General features: G+C 43.1%; 1 protein-coding gene across 7 annotated transcripts in view; it reads left to right on the top strand.

Moving 5' to 3' along the window:
• Positions 1-21086, top strand: part of SMYD3 (SET and MYND domain containing 3) — a 635613-nt gene that overhangs the window by 298815 nt on the left and 315712 nt on the right. The window contains exon 1 of one of the 7 annotated variants that reach the window (XM_065589175.1): positions 123-430. The exons of the other annotated variants lie outside the window; for them this stretch is intronic. The gene's annotated coding sequence lies outside the window, so the exon portion shown is untranslated. Of the gene's footprint in view, positions 1-122; positions 431-21086 lie in introns of those variants that run through there. 7 annotated transcript variants of the gene reach the window in all.

The following is a 21086-nucleotide window of genomic DNA, read 5'->3' as shown; positions in this document are numbered from 1 at the left end:
TTTGGGGACTGCAGGGCAAACACACATTATCATCAAAAGCTTGAAATTCTTATGGAGACCTTACTCCCACATTGACTTTAATGGGACTATGATGTGTTTAAAGTTAGGCATGTACTTAAAACAGAGGTGGGCAAACTACGGCCCACAAGCCACATCCAGCCCGCAGGACCATCCTGCCCGGCCCCCGAGCTCCTGCCCCAGGAGGCTAGCTCCCGGCTCCTCCCCTGCTGCTCACCCTCCCCCACAGCTTCAGCTCGTCCCGCCGCCAGCACAACGCTTTGGGCGGCGGGGCTGCGAGCTCCTGGGGCAGTGCAGCTGCAGAGCCTGGCCTGACTCGGTCTTTGTGCTGCGTGATGGCGGTGGCATGGCCCGGCTCCAGCCGGGCAGTGGGGCTGTAGCACCACCAGCCATCGGTGCTCCAGGCAGCACGGTAAGGGGGCAGGGAGCGGGGGCGGGTTGGATAGAGGGCAGGGGAGTTTAGGGTGGTGGTCAGGGGGCGGGGGTGTTGATAGGGGTCGGGGCAGTCGGGGGGGAACAAGGGGTTGAATGGGGGCAGGGGGGCAGTCAGGAAGGAGGGGGGTTGAATGGGGTAGCAGGGAGCAGTCAGGGTTAGGGGTTCCGGGGGCAGACAGGGGACAGGGAAAAGGGGTGGTTGGATGGGGCAGGGGTCCCCGGGGGGCCGTCAGGAATGAGAGGAGGGATTGGATTTTTATGCTCATACAAAGCACATGGGATCTTTTCAGGAGAAGGCAAATACGCCACATTTATTGAAAATACAACAGATAGCATATGCTTTTCTCACACACTCTCTCTCTCTCTCTCTCCTGCCAGTTGATGTTTATAGTTACCAGTCTGTTGTATCTCGAGTCAATCTAATGGCCAGTTAGATTGAGCACGAGTGTGGAGCTGGGCTCAGTCGGTCGCGATCCGATGCTCCGAGGCTTTGCAGGACTGAACCCAGAGTTCCATGGCAAAACACCCCAGCTTTATAGTTGTAAATTCCCATTTGAGTCCATGCATTTTGCAATGTCATCCTGTAATCATTAGTCCTTAAGTGATGTTATCATTTGATGGTTATTGTCGGGCTTCCCATTGTTATCTCCTGTTTGTTGTCTCGCCTTCGGGCTTGCCTGCCTCACCTCTGAGACCGTCAATGCTGCTAACATGTTTAGCATCAGATACAATGGATGTTTTCTGATTGTCTCCTGGTTTTTCCAAGTCTCTCACTTTTTCTTGACCATCTGGACATTTGTGATGGCTTTCACACCTTATCTTTTCCTGATGCATGCATTCCTCATTCATACAAACAATCTCTCACAGAAACCTTCAAAGGTATACAGCCAGCAGTATTCAGCAGAATACATTGTAAATCAAGCCTTGCTAAAGGCTTATAACTAAAACAATTCACATTGGGGCTTCAGGCCCTCAGCATTTCTTCTAGTCTCCTTAACATAGATGCAATACAAGATCCTGTCTCTGACTTACTAAAATCTTAAAACAAAGAAATGTATATTTAACTAGAGTGCCTAATTTGTAATACATATAGGAAACCATAGTAGATATTATAACTTATCCTAAAACAAAAGGGTGACCATAATCAGTTGATCTGGTCTGTCATTCCTTTCTGATATTCAAAAAGGGTGGCTGACAGGATAAAATCAAATCATACATTCATAGTACAATTATAAAATCCTGCTCCTACGGGATGGGGCGGCGGGGATCAGGGGACAGGGAGCAGTGGTGTGTGGATGGGCCAAGAGTCCCGGGGGGCCATCAGGGAACAGGGGGAGTTGGATGGGGCAGGAGTCCCAGGGCGGCAGATAGGAGGTGGGGGCCAGGCCATGACCCCCTCCCCTAACTGGCTCTCCATACAATTTACAAAACCTGATGTGGCCCTCAGGCCAAAAAGTTTGCCCACCCCTGACTTAAAACCCTGATTCAGCAAAGTACTTACAGTGTAGTAAAACTGGAATAACACTATTGAGTGACAGTTACTCCAGATTTATATCAGTATAACTGAGAATAGAATTTTGGGTCCGAAAATGGTTCTTAACTTTGAAATTGCTGCTTGGTTCCCCCTCTCAAAGTCTTATTCAGGGGCGGCTCTCGGCACCAGCAAAGCAAACACGTGCTTGGGGCAGCCCATTTGCAGGGGCGGCAGGGATCCAGCATGGGAGCTGAGAACCAACAGGGGGCTCTGGGAGCTGTAGTTCCTTGGTTAGCTCCCTGCCTATAGAGCCAGCCATGGAGCAGGGAAAGAACTACATTTCCCAGCATTCCCTTGGCCACTACCAACAGGAAAGAGGGGGAGGGAGTGAGGTAGCTGAGACCTCACGCTGCAGCCTGCTGTGAATGGAGAGCTGCGCTGTGAGTAGGGATACCATATTTTAACATTGAAAAAATAGGACACTCCACAGGGAGGGAGGGTAGCCCCACCCTGCCGCCATCCACTTCCTCTGACTGCCCCCCACAGAAACCCCAACCCATCCAACCCCCCTGCACCCTGTCCCCTGATCACCCCCTCCCGGGACCCTGCCCCTAACTGCCCCCCAGGACCCCACCCCCTATCTAAGCCTCCCTTCTCCTTGTCCCCAACTGCCCCCTCCTGAGACCGCCCCAACTTCCCCCCTAGGACCTCACCCCCTACCTGTCCCCTGACAAATCCCCGGGACTCCCATGCCTATCCAACCGCTGCCTGTCCCCTGACTGCCCCCCCCAACCCGTGACCCATCTAACCCCCCCCTTCTCCCTGCCCCTGACTGCCCCCCCCAAACCTCCGCCCCATCCAACCCCCCAGCTCCCTTATCGTGCCACTCAGACCAGCATGTCTGGCTCCACGCAGCGCCAGACACACTGCTGCATACATGCTACCGTGCTTCCCCGCGGAGCCACAGCCCCCCCAGCACCTGCCTTCCAGATTTGAACACCTCAAAATTCAGGAGTGCTCAAGCTCAGTTTGGGCAGTTGTTACTTCATTTCTCCCAAATCAAATATACTGATCCACTGTAACTTGCTGTAGAAAAAGTAGGATAAAATTGAGCAAGAAATGCTTCCCAGTGGTTATTAGGACTGGAATTGCTATTTTCAACAGTCATTGCCTTTTTGTTTGTTTGTTTGTTTGTTTGTTTGTTTGTTTGTTTGTTTGTTTGTTTAAGAGGAAGACAGTGATATTGCATTGGCAAATTCCCCATAGAAAGAAAGAGTGGAACAAATGAATAATAAAGGCACCTCAACTTTTCCTCATTTATGTAGGACAGTCTTATAATATGCATCCAGATATCCTCCAATCACACAAGCTGAAAATTGTTCCACTTTACTGCAGTTCTATAACCATATGGGAACCAATCCTGTCTGTGTTCTGTGCACATGTAAAATTCATGCTGAATGACCTGCCCTGGGAGCGAGTTACCAGTGACCCAGGGCTGCAGCGGAAGGAGGGTGCAGGTGGGGGAGGGGGGGGGAGAGAGCCCAGGGCTGGGGCGGCAGGAGGTGTGTGGGGGGGCAATGAGGGGGGGAATGAGGGAGCCCAGAGCTGGGGCGGCAGGGGGTGTGGGTGGGTGGGTGGGTGGGGAGAGCCCAAAGCTGGGGCAGCAGGGGGGTGCGGCGAGGAGCCCAGGGCTGGGACAAAAATTTTTTTGTTTGGGGCGGCAAAAAACCTAGAGCCGGCCCTGGTCTTATTAAATAATATCTTCTTGCTATCTAGATATAGATTCCTGCATTTTCTTTGATTGCCAATTTTTTATGTTCCTGTATTATTTAAAATTCGTTATTTTGTCTAAAAATTCTTTGCCTAATTTAGGATTCCAGAATTCTGTATAGATCACACTTGTGCAGATTTAACACATTTAGGTTCCTGTTAAAATGATATAATACTTCTCTGTTCATTTCTTTATTATATAGAACATGTCTTACACGCCTTTTCAAACAGACCATTTTTGCTATTTTATTGTTTTATGTTCCATTTATTCCACTTCCAACACAAATATCAGGGAGTTTATGTAGTTTCAGGTGAAAAGTGGGTCATATTTTATTTTATTTAAAAGCACCAGATATAAATAGCTTCTGAGGGAGCCTAATATAGTGGTACTTATTACCAGGAGAGAGAATACATTTAGTAAACCGTGCTTACATTTGCAGCTTTTAGTGAGGGAAAAATATTTATAGCTTATAAAATAGCAAAAAGTGCAGCATATGTTTAGAAAGCTTTGTAAAACATGGATCTATGTGAGGTTCAAAGATCAAGAATGGTGAACATTTTTAATATCAGTGTCTCCTAAAGCATACACATGGAGAGTGATTTTTATATATAGGAAGGTGATGACATTTTCCTGGAAAAGTATGTTAAGTAAAACCTACATAGTAAATTTATTCTAGTCTGCATTTTTTAAAAATATAATCTGGAAAATGTTCAAAAATATACACTACAATATTTAGGAAACTTGAGGCAGTAGGTCCTTCTGCATCTTTCTCAATGTACCAGATGAGTGCTTAAATATTTTATGAATTATTTTTTCTCCCCCATTAATTTTCCAGAAATTCACTTTTGCAGGTGGTGGAAGAAACTGGAAATGAGCTGGTTGTATTAAACATCAGTAATTCAGCAGCAATACCTTCCTTCACCTTCAGCTGAATGTGATTATTTTCCTAGCAGAAAAATGTTATCCATTCTCCCCAAATCTTCAGTTTATCCTGACTATGCTCCCAATTTTGCAAATACTTATGCTCAATGACACTATTCACATAAGGAAAGTTAAACATACGCATGCAAGTGTTTGTAGGATCAGAGCTTATGTCTTCTTTCTTGGGACATAAATACATAACAAGAGATGTTCCCAAGTTGCAAAACGCCAATCCCGATTTTGAATACTTCACACCTTGTTTGGACCTGGAGTTTTGATTCAGCCCTGAAAGCAGCGTTTTTTCCCTAACCGCTCTCCTAATTCAGCCCAGAGGGTATGTAAAGTCCATACCTACCCCCTTGCTTGTGTTTGACTTTATTAACAAACAAAGCAAAAAGAAGATAACATAAAGATCAGCTCAAAAATATTCTCAAAGCATGGCTATTCCTGTGGTCCCTTCCTTATGACTTCTCAGCCCACATCCCTGGATCCTTTCTCCTAACAGAACCACTCAAATAACCTTTTCATTCAGCTGGGAGAAATGACTCACTTACTTGACTCAGCCGAATCCAGTTAACCCTTTCCCAGCAGGAACAACACTTGCTGAGTGGGTGGAGTGTTTCAGGCACTGCCAGTCTGTTCAAAGCCCATTATGAAGATTGGGGCCATTTGCAAAATTCAGATCTGAATCCGGATTTATATTCCAGGTGCCTAAAATGTGAAGATTTTGGACATGAGCTTTTGGTTCAGGCCCTTGTCTACACATAAATCCCGATTCTTATATGTTTTAAGAGTATTTCCGATTTTGGTCCAGAAGCAGGTGTGCGAACACTGGGAGTGAATAGGAAGAAATGTCTCTTCTCCTCCAACTTTCTTCCATCTTTTGGTCATCTCAGTGTGGCTTTTGGAAATTATGCAATTTCACTGCTGGTCTCCCAGAAACTTTAATTGTGATTGCTTTGTTGCCTAGAAAGGGTGAAATATTGGACAAAACCATCAATGTGTGTTATGTTCCATTGAGGCTTCATTTTCACAATGTGCAGAATTTTTTATTGGTCACTAGTCTCAGTGCTGGAAATCTGCTTGGGGTGTAATAAAACTTGCACATTATTTTATGTTGGATTCACATGCAGTCCTCTTATGTAGAACTATTTCTTATCTAGTTGTACTTTTCTAGTGAGCCCTCTGATTCCATCCACATGTCTAATGCCTTTTTTCTTCTTTATTAAACCAAGTTAACAGTTCAATAAATTTCATATTAATGTCAATCCTCCCAGTAATACCTTTCATTTCAAAGGTGTGTAATCATGTTACAACTCTAATTGCTTTTCCTGATGTCTTTGCATAGGTTTGTTTAACCTGTTAATATTCCAGGATATTAATTTAAAGCACACATCAGCCATGCCTAGTGACTTGTAGCAATCCTTGTGCCATTCTTCTCTCTCCTGATTTCTCTCCTGTGATTATTTAACTTAACAATTTTCAACAAAGTCCATGTTCCAACTTCAGAAAACTTTATATTTTCAGATCTTTCTGTATGAAATATACTGTCAGCCAATGGATGGCTTCCCCTCCTCCTCCATTCACATACCCACATTTTTCCTCCTGACACAGGGACATGCTCTCTCACAGCTTCTCCTTGAATCTAGGACTGCAATCTCAATTATCCAAACCTCACTTCTTTGAAATCCCCTGTTGTCTCAATAACCCTTGTCATGTGCCCCTCAACTTTAGCTGGAGATGTGTTTCAGATAAGCACTGCTCAGAAGTTCAAGGAGGAGAACCACAGCGGGCTAGAGGAGTGTCCTTGATGCTCCTCCCTTGTAATGCTTAGAAGCACTGCAGGAGCAGAGCTGTGATGCTTAAGAGCAAAGCATCTGGGAGACGTTTTCCTCCAGTTGGTGTCTTCCTCTTGGAATTCGCTTTCCTTTTTACCAGGCACTGTCCCAGACCGTTGGAACATCCTTTGTACTACCATAATCAGGGGAGCCAGCCAGCAGGGTTTGAAATCTGTGTTAAGTCTGATGACATTGAGCATAGACTTCAATGCCTGTTGGCTCCTTCTGTTATTTGAACATATCTAAAGACTTCTGGTGTCCTCCAAGAAAAATTTTGCTATTAATGACTTAGATTATGGTGATGCTCAACATGTGCTATATGTTTTCCAAACACAAAGGAAGCTGCAGTCTCTGCCCCGAAGAGAATGCAGGCAAAATATTTTGGTTTAATCAAGGCTGCATGGTACCTACTTTAGAAACAAAAGTTCTAATGGGCACAGTAAGGGTTACCATCCCATTCGCTCCCCCCAATTTTCAGTTGTAAAAACTTTTAACGAGCTCTTTTAAAAACAGCATACGCTGAGTCAAAAGATCAGTTTCTTTTTAATTGAAATATATCTGTTCTGTCTTGTCAGATACAGTGGTGACGAATGTGGTATAAAAAGCTTGAATGGATAGTCTGTGCTGACTCATCCCTTCTCTTAGCTGAGTGGGGAAGCTTGTTCCTGCTGCTATTCGTGCTGGATTTCTGGGACCCAGGCATAAGTTCTGAGAAAATCATGGTATTTTGCAGAGGTCTTTACTGGATATAGCCTGTCGTACTGTATATGGCTTTCAACTTGGCAGGATACCAAAGGTTGATTTTAGACCACATATGTCCATCAGCTGCTTTTTAACATGGATCACTTTGCTTTGAGTCTCTGTCCTTACATCAGGAAAATGCATTAAGTCGCTTCCTTTGCACTTCTTCGCTTCTATTTCCCTTTCTAGATGTGGTAATGTGTCTTGGTTCTGAAACTTTAAAATTTGTTACTTTAGCTGCCTGCAACCTCGTTCATGATGGTGCTTTGGGCTGCAAACTTACATGCTCTCACTCTTTCAAAATCCAGTACACTGTTCCCATTTTTTCCAGCAGTCCACTTATTAAGAGTAACGTTATTTTCTTCTCCCTCTAGGAGTTCTAGCAAATGGAATTTATCTTCCAAGTCCTCCATTCAATCTTTCTTACTACTTCATTTTCCAATTTATTCATTGTTAAAGAGTTTATTTTCTCATCACTAAAAAAAAATTGCGCTGCAAATTTTTATCGAATTCACAATGACCAATACTGGACTTACTAGCTGTGCTGGAATTGTGGTCTTGTGGTTAAGGCCATAGGTGCTGGAACTGGGGGTGCTGCTGCACCCCCTGGCTTGAAGTGGTTTTCATCATATACAGGGTTTACAGTGTGGTTCAGTGGCTCTGAGCACCCACACTGTACAAATTGTTCCAGCAGCCCTGGTTAAGGCATTGCTTTGAGGCCATGATTCAGCAAGGTACTTAAGCACATGCCTAATTTTAAACGTGTGAGTAATCCTATTGAAGTGAATGTTCTTAAGGATACACATGTGCATTAGTATGTTGCTGAATCGGGGCCTGAGACGAGATCTAGGTTCTATTCCCAGGTCTTCTATTGACTCACTGTGTAATACTGGGCAAATCACTTAACTTTTCCGTTTCCTCATTTGTAAAATGGTGATAATAATACTAAACTATCTTGCACAAGTGTTGTGAAGCTTAATTAGTATTTGTAAAACGCACTGAGATACTCTCAGGAAAGGTGCTATAAAAATGTAAATAGCAGTATTATTATTGTTCTGACAATTGGTAATCTGTCTTTTGGATACCTAGCAATATTCATTGTACTGCTTCCTTTCTTCCTTATAGGGTGTCTGGAAGAAAGCTGTCATCTCTTTGGTCCCCAGAGAGAGACGTGACACAGAGTAGCCATTAGAGTGAGACAACAAGCGTTACTTGATGTCTGCTCTTTTATTTCTTTATTTAATTTTACCAACATCTTGTCAGTGGGTCTAGGCTGAGCCATGTTGATATTTTAATTTGGAGTCTGGGAGGAAAATTAGTTTGCCAGTTGATGGAGCTGCACTGATTTCAGCTTGCTGACATCTTGGGTCACTGGACCTGCCAATAACATAACTACATTAAAGAAGGTAAAATTTGGGACCTCACATTTGACCTCTTGGTTAACCTTGAATATTTTTTCTTCGAACTATATTTCTACATATGTGATTCATAAAACTCTCTTCCTATGCATTAACTTTTTAAACTGAAAACATGCATCTCCATATATAAATGGGAATTAAAAAGCTTTTCTGAAATAATACAGTACAGAAAGACTAGGGCAAGATTTGCTGATGGCGTAAGTGGGCACAGCTCCATAAAAGTCAGTGATTTGTTCCTGCTTACATCTGCCGTAAATTTGGTCTTAGTTCCCTATTGTAAAAGTAACATTAATTATGCAGTAGATTCTGCAGCATTACCATTAAATAATTGACCTATTGGGATTATATAATAAGCATTCTGTGGCAAATCAGAAAGAGAAGGGCTTCAGAGGTCTCGAGACAGTGAAAATGATTAGAGGCATGGAAACATTTTTGTGTGAGAGTGAGATTGAAATATATATGCACTGTTTTGTTAAGGGAGGAGACAGATAAGTGGGGACATGATAAAGGAATAGAAAATATTCAGTGGTATAGAGAAGGAGAATTAGAAACTCCTAATACAAAAGCAAAGTGGCATTCAATGAAACTGAAAGGCAACAAATTTAATACTGATTAAAACATTTTTAAATAGCACATAATTGTCCTGTGGGACTTAGTACCGCATGATATCGGGGCAAAGAGCTTAGCAAAATTCAAATAAGGATTGGGGATTTATATGAGTAGTGAGAACATCCATGGTTATACTTGATAAGACTGAAAGCAAAATCAAAAAGACGAGATGTAAACACTTATGCTTCGTTGTGTATGCCAACCACTAACTGAGGGGAGTGGAGGTAGGAAGAAACTTCCTTTATGGGCAAATATTCCATAATTGTCCACTACAGGGTTTCTTGCACCTTGTTAGGAAGCATCTGATACTGGCTACTGTGAGGCAGAATGCTAAATTTAGGTGAACCTTTGGTCTGATCCAGTATACCAGTTCTATGTTCCTTAGTTTAAGGTCAAGACTTTAATGTATTTTGTTGAGCGTATGCAATAGAGCTTCTCCAGGCTCTCACAATGATGATCATATGATGCATAGCTCAGTGTGCGTCACGCAGCTGGTTCTCTGTTACACAGTATAATTCAATGGAGGAGAGAAGGGGAGCACAGTGACTACCCCAGTACAACTAAAAATAGCTCTAAGGGAATGTGCCGTGTCTACTAAGTCAGACATGAGGAAATTTTGAGTTACAGGAACAAATTCAGGTCTGTTGTAACTCTATAGACTTCAAAGGAATTGTATCTGTGTACAGCTGGTCTGAATTTGGCCCATTGTGCCAAAAGATGCAGCTTCCTTGATGTACCACAGTATCATTGTATTTTGGATGGGCTGGACTCAGTGGTTTGCTGTCTGATCATTCCTAGAGAAATGTATAAAAGCATTTTCTTTTCAACTTAGTGGAAGCATTTTGTTTGCAAAACACGTCGTTCCACATTCATATCCTCTTCCCAAGCATGGGAATGCATGGGGTGAGATGGATGATAGTAATTTTCACAGCTTAAGTCACCACTTTATCACCAGGGAGCAAATAGAACCCATGCAATGTACATACTAAAACAGAATGTGTTCTTCATGTAGTATTCGACTGCAGTTAGAGCCCATCAAATCTCCTTTATGGCTCCTTACTTCTCAGACTCTATTTATGTCAGATCTAGTTGTGTAATTCACTGGTGACTGCATTTAAGGCAACACGTCCCAAATAGGAAACTGGCTGCTGATTGCTACCCTGTACAGCCATTCTTGGATAGAAAAACAGACTAAAAACATCTGCATAAACAGAAAAACTAGAATTCCCAAGGAGGAATATCAAGGGGATATCAGATGCAACAAAGAGTTTTGATAATTTTTACTGAAGTGTGGAATTTGCTGTTTAAGATTTGTGAACTTGAATAGGTCAGATCACAAAATGTTTTGTTTTCAGTGGGACCCTAGTATAATTCGTGTTAGGAAAAAGTGTATGACGGGGGGAGGGGTGAGAGATGCAAAATATCTAATGTCGATTAGAGAATGCAACTTCAGGATATTTAAAAGAATACTGTTGTATACTATAGAACATATTCTAATCACCCTTTCTAATTAAAAGAGAACGGAGCGTCTAAGTGTCTAAAATTGAATAAAAATTAACAATCACACAAGTTACTATCTTAATGTGTCATAGCTGAGGACAATGGAAATCCAGCTGCTATTTGCCTTCATAAAAAGGCAGGAGATTTTCAGTATTGGTGTATCATAAATTATACACCTCTACCCCAATATAACGCTGTTCTCGGGAGCCAAAAAATCTTACTGTGTTATAGGTGAAACTGCGTTATATCGAACTTGCTTTGATCCGCTGGAGTGCGCAGCGCCCGGAGCACTGCTTTACCGTGTTATAGTCGAATTCGTGTTATATCAGGTCGCGTTATATCGGGGTAGAGGTGTATTTTTATATTTTAAAAGTTTTGGTCATGGATTCAGATTGGAACTGCATTGTCTGTATCATATACTAACCATTAGATTGGACATTCTGCTGAGAAGTATGAGAAAGATGTGAGTTGTGTTTAAGAGAATTATGATGATAATGCACTATAAAATGGGCTCCAGGTTTTCATGACCAAGTTTTTGCATGCGTATATTTGAAAGCTGTGTTCAGTGTGTGTTGTCCCCTTTTGTACCTGATCCCCAGAAGATAACAGTCTGCTACAGCTGCCAGCTAGGGGACTTACTCCTTTAGCGCAGACTTCTGAGGCCCATGCTCTAGCTTTTGAGGCACTCAGTTCTTCCCTAGTGATGATCAAGATGTCTATTGTTACATTGCATGCACCACTTCGAGTTTTGGTTTCTACACAAATTTAAAGGTACGCGATTGTGGGATCCCTTTTACAGGCCAGGTTGCGAAAGAATAGGCCAGCATACGTGTTGCACAGTTCACTCTGAGAGTATTCCTTTATTTTTGAAATTACCTAGTTTATGACAGTGTTGCAGCTCTTCTCAGAGCACATTGTAACCCCAGGAGCAACAAAAAGGGAGAGCTTTTCTAGGTACTGTTCACTGTGTTTGCTAAGCAAGGCTAACTTCCTGGCTTCAACAAGTCTTAGGAAACTGTTGTAATTGTTTCAGAGGAGAATAAGCCATACATTTGCAAAGAGGCTACTATACCAATGTGATATTTAAAAATAAAAGCTAGTACGTTTCGAACCTACCCTGGGAGAGCTATATTAATGTGATATACAGCCAACCGCAATGAGCTGTTTTAGGAGGATTTATTAACCTGCCTATTCTGTTACAAAGAGATCCTACAGCTGTCAGAGCCCTCGACGAGTATAATCTATACACAATACATCTCTGTAATCTATTCCGGCAGATTGTTTGTTTGCTTTCTTATTTTATCCTTACATGCACTAGACCTGTACAGTAATCCCAGTTCACAATTAATCTTCTTTACCAAGTCAGAAATATTGTATTTGCTCTTGAATGCCACATTAACCTGCATCCTGTGGTATCAAAGCAGCTCAGCCCTTCCTAATTAAATTCTATCCTTGCTTTTATTCTGCAGTACCTGCCAATAATAGGCCCATTCCTGCAATCCTTATGCAGGTACAATTCCCACTGATGTCACTGGGTGCTGTGCTTAAATACGGATTGCGGGATAGAGGCCCATTTACTCAACTGGTGTCTTTGGTCCATTACATGTTATCTGAATTTTTAGGGAGGGGCGTGTAACAATATAATTTGCTGCAGATAACAAAAAACACAGTTATTAGATAAATGTCTCACCCACAGAGCAGGAATTGGAACCTTTGCCTTGCTGCTCCAAAAAGATAAGCCTCTACCACTGAAGAGCTCCTGTTGTGGGTAGGAATATGTCCCTTATTTTTCTGTGAGCCAGCCATTTAAATTTATAAAGTCAGATCAAGCTGTGATTCCCCTCCCCCGCCCCCCGAACAATTGTTAAAATGTATGAAGTTGCAGTTGCATATTTCAGTTGGAAACGTCTCACATGAATCCTTGTTTCTTGCATCAATTATGCTCGTAAGCCTTTTGATTTTATTTTTTGTCATTTTTAAAATGTTTGAGAAAGCTACTATGCTATTGAAAGTATTAATATGTTTATACATTAGAACTGTGCCAAAGTGGCTTCACCTGGTGTCTAAGGGTAGGTCTACACTTACCCGGTAGTTCGGTGGCGAGCGATCGAACTTCTGGGTTCGACTTATCGCGTCTTGTCTGGACGCGATAAGTCGAACCCGGAAGTGCTCGCCGTCGACTGCGGTACTCCAGCTAGACGAGAGGAGTATCGCGGAGTCGACGGGGGAGCCTGCCTGCCGCGTGTGGACCAAGGTAAGTTCGAACTAAGGTACTTCGAACTTCAGCTACGTTATTCACGTAGCTGAAGTTGCGTACCTTAGTTCGAATTAGGGGGTTAGTGTAGACCTGGCCTAAGTTTCTTTACAAACCCCAGACACAGGTCAGGTTTGTGAAATTTTCAGTGGAGTTGGGCCGCTTATGGTTTCAAGCTGAAAACCGGTGAAATGCAGTGGGCTTTGATGGTCTTCATTTCAGACTGGTCTGGAACTTGTGGGAAAGTCAGGGGATGAGAATTGAAAGTGAGTGGGTGGGTGAGTGGGGAGGAGGATGGGAGGTGAGAGGGAAGGTTCAACTCCCCATCATCCCACCCCAAAAAGCTAAAAGACCAAGTTGCCATGCAGTTCTGCAACAATATGCCTATAAACAGAATTAACAGGAAGCAGTAGTTATGCTATAGAAAGCTTAATAAAGGTTATTTCTGTATCTGAAGAAACAATCTGGAACTTAAGATCAGATTAATAGTGGATATTTCTTCATAATTAGAAATACACCAGTGGGACGGTTGAATTTTCTCTGGGAAATCCAGTTATTCTAACCAAGGCAAATGCTGCCTCCAGCCTCATGCTCTTTTGTGGCTGCAGCAGTGCAGGGCACAGTAGAAAAGCTTCCAAGGGCCCGTGCAGGGGTCTGCACCACTGTGTGCCATGATGGGCTAGGAGAGAAGCCAGTGGACCCTCTTCCTTTGTGGATGGTAGTCATTTTCCCCTTGGAGGGGAGACAATGCAACTGCTCCACTGATGTTCCAGTAGCCTGTGGTGAAAGATTTTTTCTATCCCAATGAATCTCTTCATTGCACAGCCTAGCTACCTGGGATATACGATTGCATTGAGGACAGTATTCGGCTGTGTGGTTTATTGTACTGAAAGTGTTGAAATCCTAGCAGTGTGGCGGAGATGCCCCTGCCAAGGCTGAAAGAGTCATTGCATTCGAAACACCTCATCTAAATTGCTTTAATTTTCAAAATTTTTCCTTTTTAAGCTGACATTTTTCTGGCTTTTAGCCCAAAGGTGTGTCTTCCCCCCGCCGTCAAACGTGCTCAGCATGTGTGAAAATGCTGCCTTTCACATTGAAAAAGAGGTGCGGGGGAGCCCAGGTTTTTTCTTTTTGTGCTTGGATAATTCAAAAACCATTTGGATTTAAAATGGATTCAACTCAGGAGAGGAATCTGAGCCTTGGAAAGTATTCTTGCTCCAGCAATGTTCAGTGAGTTCTCACTGCCCCTTGAAAATTTAGGGCAGCTGGTGTAAATCTCCTGCTGGGTTGTGCTCATCTCCTCAACAGGCCTCCAAAAGGCACAAAGTGAAGAGCTCTTGGCATGCCAGAGCAGCAACAAAGCAGACAAAGTCAGCAGTTGGAATCTGTAACTTCAGCATAAGGGCTGGCTACGTGGACTAGGTCATTCTGGCAGGGGTTGGAAGCAGGATTGGACCTGAGGCCCTGCTGAATGTCTCCACACTTGGCACGTGCACAGTCTACATGTGTGTGGAGCTGGAAAGAATGTAGTTGAGAAATAAGAAATATTTCAGTTAAAAGGATGTTCTGGGTGTGTGGAGCGCACTGTCTTTCATAGGTGATATATGCATGCCAGAGTGATGTAAGGGGCCCTAGTGTAAAGGAAAATCAGGCACGTAATATCTATACAAGTGCACCTGCCTTTTGGGTAATTTTACCATATATGCAAGGAGATAATTCAAATTAATGGAGGAAAACATCTGGAAGAAAAATCTGCCCCTTAGAGTCAATAATTTTGAGAAGGATGCTCCAGGGGTCAGGGCCCAGACTTCCTGTGTGACTTTGGGCACATCACTGACTCGCTCGCACTTCAGTTCCCCATCAGTAAAATGGGGATAATAGCACTTCTCTATGTCACACGGTGGTGGTGAGAAGCAACAGAGGGTCCTGTGGCACCTTTGAGACTTACAGAAGTATTGGGAGCATAAGCTTTCGTGGGTAAGAACCTCACTTCTTCAGATGCAAGACATCTGCATCTGAAGCAAGATGAAGGTGGTGGTGAGAGTGCTCAGATACTGCAGTAGCAGGGGTCGTGTAAATACCTAAGGGAAAATATATATAAAGAATATGTGTGTGTGTAATATACTAGTTTAAAATAAATTCCACTTCTCATACCAAGAGTTAAACTTGTGTTTGCTCAGCATACTGTACTGTGTGAGTTCCCTTCACACAACCAAAGTCTCAGGATTTGAAAGATCACCCTGTGTGTGCAGTGGGTCAGAGGAGTTCCTCAGGAATTTTCTTTTGTCATTTGTAGTTTTCTGTTTCTGTCACTCCTCCTGGTCATCTTCCTATCCCATCACATACTGCAATAGTATAAAACTTTCCAACCAGTTGGAGCTGATTTAAGGTTGCAGTGAAATTAGGGTGACCAGACAGCAAGTGTGAAAAACCAGGGGGGGGGGAATAGGAGCCTATATAAGAAAAAGACCCAAAAATTGGCACTGTCCCTATAAATCGGGACATCTGGTCACCCTAAGTGAAATTGTAAATGAACTTGTAGCTGGGAGTATGGTAGACGGACCTAATCCAGATGCAGTATTGTATTTATAGGAACTATAATCATAAGATATACGTGAAGTCACAATAACTTTCCCTCATGACAGTTGCCTTATGAGTGCCTAACTTTTGGAGCTTTAAAGAGAGCCTGATAACCAGGGGCGGATGTACGGTCCCAATTCAGTGGGTGCACATCACTGCCTCCTCCTCACCCCGCTGAGGGGGCACTGATCATCCACAGCAGCACCCCCTGTCCCAGCACCACAACCCTCATCCCAGCCCGGTGTGAAGGGGATGCCCTCTGGGGGCTGGAGAGCAAGCCTGCCCCACATTCACCCTGCAGCAGCGGCTCCTGTCCCATGGAGCTAGGTCCAGCTGTCTGCTTTGGGGGTTCTGACTTGGTGTATGGGGTCGCAGCGCTACCCAGATTTGTTCTGGCCTCCCTTCCATCATGGTGGCCTGTGCAGGTGCACCCACTGCAAAGTTTATAATCCAGGCTTGTTTTCTGTGAGTGCAGTTGCACCCATGGACCTCAGCTAAAACTGCTGCTGCTATTACCTTAGGGAGGGAGCTAGGAGGACAAATCCCACCGCAAGTCAGGAAGACTCATTGTCCTAAATTTCCCCACTCCACCTCCACATGTAGATTTTTTTAAGGGTTTTGAACACACCCTGGTTGAGATTCTATGCTGCACCTCTGAGAGGTGCAGCATAGGACTCGCAACAATGGGGGAAATGGCTTTAAACTACCTTTATGCCCTTTATCAGAGGGGTCTTTATGGCTTTAAACTATCTTTATGCTCTTGTAATACTGGGCTTCTCTGGAGGCTGGAGAGCCCCCTGGTGAAATTTAGACAGCACTGGGAACCTGTCTCAGGGCTTATCTACACTTACTGGAGGATCGACACTGCGGCGATCGATGCATTGGTGGTCGATTTAGCGGGTCTAGTGAAGACCCGTTAAATTGACCGCTGATTGCTCTCCTGTCGACTCCTGTACTCCACCTTATCGAAAAGAGTAAGGGGAGTCGACGGGAGAGCGTCTCCCATCGATGTCGCGTAGTGTGGACCCAGCAGTAAGTAGATCTAAGCTATGTCAATTTGAGTTACACTATTCGTGTAACTCAAATTGCGTAGCTTAGATCGACTTTTCCCTTTAGTGTAGACAAGTCCTAAGTTACCTGTGTAAGGGCAGGTCAACACTACGGGGTTAATTTGACCTAAGTTATGTAACTCCAGCTACGTGAATAACGTAGCTGAAGTCGATGTAGTTTAGGTCAACTTATTGCGGCGTCTACGCCACGCTGGGTCAATGGGAGAAACTCTCCCGTCATCTTACCGTACGCTTCTTACCTTACTGAGTTGATGGGAGAGTGATCTGCAGTTGATTTAGAGGGTCTTCACTAGACCTGCTAAATTGACACCCCCCCCCCCCCAGGGGATCAATCGCCACAGCATCAATCACCAGTAAGTGTAGACATACCTTAAGGCTGCTATGTGGGCTGCAGGGCTACCCAAAATCTCTGCAGTACCACATGCGGCAGTGCCGGCCACACCCACCTATGCTAGGGCTTGTGAAGAAGTCTTTGGAAGATAGCTATAAGGCTGCCCCCAGGTTGAAACAGGACTTTTAGGTCTCCTTTCCACCACTCTGGTCCTTTGACATGGCATAAAGGGTCTGGGGCTGTGGTAAGGGTAAGGGCAATTCACTGGTGTACGGAGGTCCCGCAGAAGCCCCATGCACCACTTAAATCTCTCTTACTCCTTGTGTGGACTCTTTGCAGAATGGTGTGTTTCACCCACGGTGAATAAATGTTTTCATGAAAAAAAAGGCAAGTTCAATGAAAAGATTTTTTGGTTCTCGATTTAAACATTGTCCCATAGTGCCATGAACCCCCAAACTGTAGCAATTGCGCCGGTGGAAGAGAATCAAAAAGCGAAGCTGATCAGAAATGTGTTATGCCCAGAACTGAAACTAGCGTGAGAATCAGAACATGAAATTGACAGTCTAGTTTTATTGTCCAAATTGAGTGAAAGGCAAAAGATAAAGAACACAAATCACAAGTAGTAAACTGGATTGCTAAAATTGTTTCAATGTCAATCAAAGATTGTCCTAGTAACACAGATGCAGGAAGAATTTTTTAAAATTACAATATGAATTTTATTTAACTACTGTTTCTTTAAAGCACACTGTCAAATTATAAACGCTGTATGTTATAGTTGTATAAGTGAGGCCAATTACAGGTCATAATTTCCACCATTCCATTCGGTGTGCTTGATTACGTGAGATGTAAATCAAGGCAGAATTTGGAACATTCTCTTTGTGGTTATTAGTGTATTTTATTTAATTGATTCACAACTGAATAATTAAAGAACAAAAATGGTACTTATCGTAGGCCTTAAATATAAACAATTTGATATATTTGTGCTAGCCTAATGATGGCATGTTTGCATTGCTTTGTGGATGTACAGGCCATATGCCCAGTGCTGCATTTTTAAAGAATCAGTCCTGGAAAGATTTGTTAGGAAAAATACTAGATTGGAATAAGAAGCACATTCACAATGAGATAACACAACTTTCAGAAGTAGGTTAAACTCGAGTCCTGCTGTTAATGGTTTGACAAGTGCCCTTTTAAGTCTTGGCAGGTGCCTGATAGATAAGGGGGTAAAAAACCCAACAGATTCTTCTTACTTCTATTTCTTCAAAGGCAGACTAAAAGAGATGGGTCTGAACAACGAAGTTCAGATTCAGAGCTGGATCTGAACTTTCTCAGAATTCAGAGGACATTGGATCTGGGGTTTTGTTCTGGGTTCAACTTTTAACACACAGTATACAGAAACTCTTCCTATTTTTTTTTTTAATTCTTGCATCTTTTATGCTCGTGGTGACATTTATTGTATTTTTTCTTTGCAAATCCAAATCAGGTCAATTTATTTAGAAAAGATCCTCATATTTTCTTCCTCTGTTTCTCTAAAGCTATGTCTGCACTGCACCGCAGGAGTGCGAATTGCTGAACACACCAAAGTGTTGTGTGATCTAACTGCCATGCGTGGATGCTGCTGGTGCAAACTAAAAGGTACCTCGTTCGCATTAACATAGTCCTTTTTCAAACAGGACTATGTTAACGTGAACTAGGTTCCTTTTTGATTGCACCAGCAGTGTCCACACAAGGCAGTTAGATCACAATGCTTTGGTGTACTCAGCAGTTCACATCCCCTGTAGTCTCCACTGTTTTTATCCCCTGGCTGTTCTCCTCATGAGAACAATTACCAATTACTGGTATGATTGTGAAATGATCATCGGCCCACATATGGGGCAGTGAATAGTTGAGCAGACCAAGGAGCAGACTGCGAGCATCCAACTCCCCATTTGTAAAAGGATATTCTTGGCAAATTAGCCATAATGCCATCATCTTAAATGAGTACGTTGCCAGGGGGCAAATATGCTATCATGGAATGAACGGTAACTCATGTTGAATTAGATTGTCACTCTTTTTATAGAATGAAGATTTCTTATAATGGATTTAATGGAGACTATAGTTTGAACTCAATTTATTTTTTAACACAGACTGTAGAACTCATTTAAAATGTGTAGCTAATTAATGAATTTTCATTTACAGTATATTTATAAGAACAATTTTTAATTATTTGATTGACATACATAAAATAGGCTTGCACTTCCAAGCAATTGCTTATGCCAGTAAATTGCTCTCTCTTTTTTAGGTTTTATACCACGTTAATATTTGAAACACCTCAGAACAAAAGATTTTGTAACAATTTTAGAAAGTTCAGGGAAGCTTTAAAAACACTTGAAACTACTGTTAAACTTTGTTTCCTAGATCATGTAATGAAACCTTTAAAATGGTCATTAGATGCTTTAAAGGCCCTCCAAAAGTCTGGTACAAAATATCAATACCTAAGCAGAGTGTTAAATTGTGACCTATCCAGATCCACGGTGAGTGCTGCACTTGGAGTGCTCAATTGTATCTGTGAGGCACAGCTTGGGCTGAGGTGCCCCACCCCAGCGGTAAGTACTTTTAGAGGTCTTTTGACTTCAGGCAGGTGTACTGCCTGTAGGAGAGGGGAGCAGTATTACAGAGGCTGAATCAGCACATTCTCCAGCCACCCTGGCCATATGCCAGGCTAAAGCAGGTTAAACTCACAATTTTGGGCTGCCTTTGTAACCCTGTCCTCTGTTTCTCCCCATCCCCCAGCAAAGGGGAGGTTGCAGTAGGGAATGCACCAGATGTAAATGAAGGCAGAATTTGGCCCTGCAACTAGAACATTAACAATTTCCCTCAGACCTGAGAAGCAACAGAACTGAGCTCATGCTCTGCACTGTGTTGTCTCTGCAGTGGTGATGGAATTAAAAACATAGTTTTGTCCCTAAGTCAGCAGATCTGCACAGGGAATAGATCTGAGTAGGTGCCAGTTTCACTCTTTGGAGTGTAACTACATTTAAAGGGCCTGAGGGTATGTCTACCCTGCAATAAAACACCTTGGGCTGGCCTGTGTCAGCTGACTCAAACCGGTGGGACTCAGGCTGCAGGGCTACAAAATTGCTGTGTAGATGTTGGGGCTTGGGCTGGAGCTGGTCTCTGAGACCCGCCCCCTGTACAGGGTCCCAGAGTCCTGGCTCCAGCCTGAGCCCGGACATCTACACTGCAATTTTATAGTTCCACAGCCGGAGCCCCTTAACCCCGAGTCAGCTGGGTGTGAGTGTTTTATTGTAGTGTAGACATAACCTGAGTGGCATTCAAATAGGGCTTTGAGCCTTGCCTTAGCTTTCTCTAATGGGGTGATTGTTGCCTTGTGAAAACCACTTTTTATCCTATGAAATGTCACACTGGTCGACTGAAGAAAACAGGTGCAGTTTTCATTTAAATGGTGATGACTTCCCTATATCTTTACCACTGTCAGGATCTCTTTCGTTCCCTCACACACACATCTATAATCTACTGTGAATCAGAGTGTTTGCAGTTTCTATTTTAAGACAAGTAGCACAATAGTAAATACCAAACAAAGCCAGTTAATCTGATTCCCTACTGAGAGCATTTTATATAAATATCAGCTAAAAAAATCAATATAGACCCATTGCATCTTGCTAACTCTTGTTTGGTGTCTGCATAATAAACGGTAGACTGTTGTGCCCAAATGTGGAAGGGGAATGGTCAAATATAAGGAGACCCTCACCCCAGTGTTCACCCCCCCCATCCGGCAGGCATCAACTGTAAACACAGTCCTTATATTTCTTGAGTATGAGCCCTGCTCAGCTCCAGTGCTAACAGCAGTTAGCTATCCCAAGGGCCAGCTGGTGTAAATCGCAGTGCTGCCAGCTCTGATGAGTTTAACTGGGAGTGCTGCGATATTTGGTATTTTTCTTAAATCCCAGCTTCCTGCAGTCACCCGATACCATGGCAATCCCAGTTTGCTTTCTTTTTTTAAAGGTACCGGTAAATTTCTACCTTTTGTGACTGCAGAGAAAACCTGAAAACATGAACCAAGTGAACCATAAAGGCTTGGAAACCAGAGAACAAATAAAAAGCACCCCAAGTACATGGTGTATAAAAA

This window comes from Chrysemys picta, chromosome 3 (genome assembly GCF_011386835.1).
Source record: "Chrysemys picta bellii isolate R12L10 chromosome 3, ASM1138683v2, whole genome shotgun sequence".
NCBI classification, from domain to species: domain Eukaryota; kingdom Metazoa; phylum Chordata; order Testudines; family Emydidae; genus Chrysemys; species Chrysemys picta.
The sequence above is the reverse complement of the archived record's forward strand: the minus strand, read 5'-3'. Positions and strand labels throughout refer to the sequence as shown.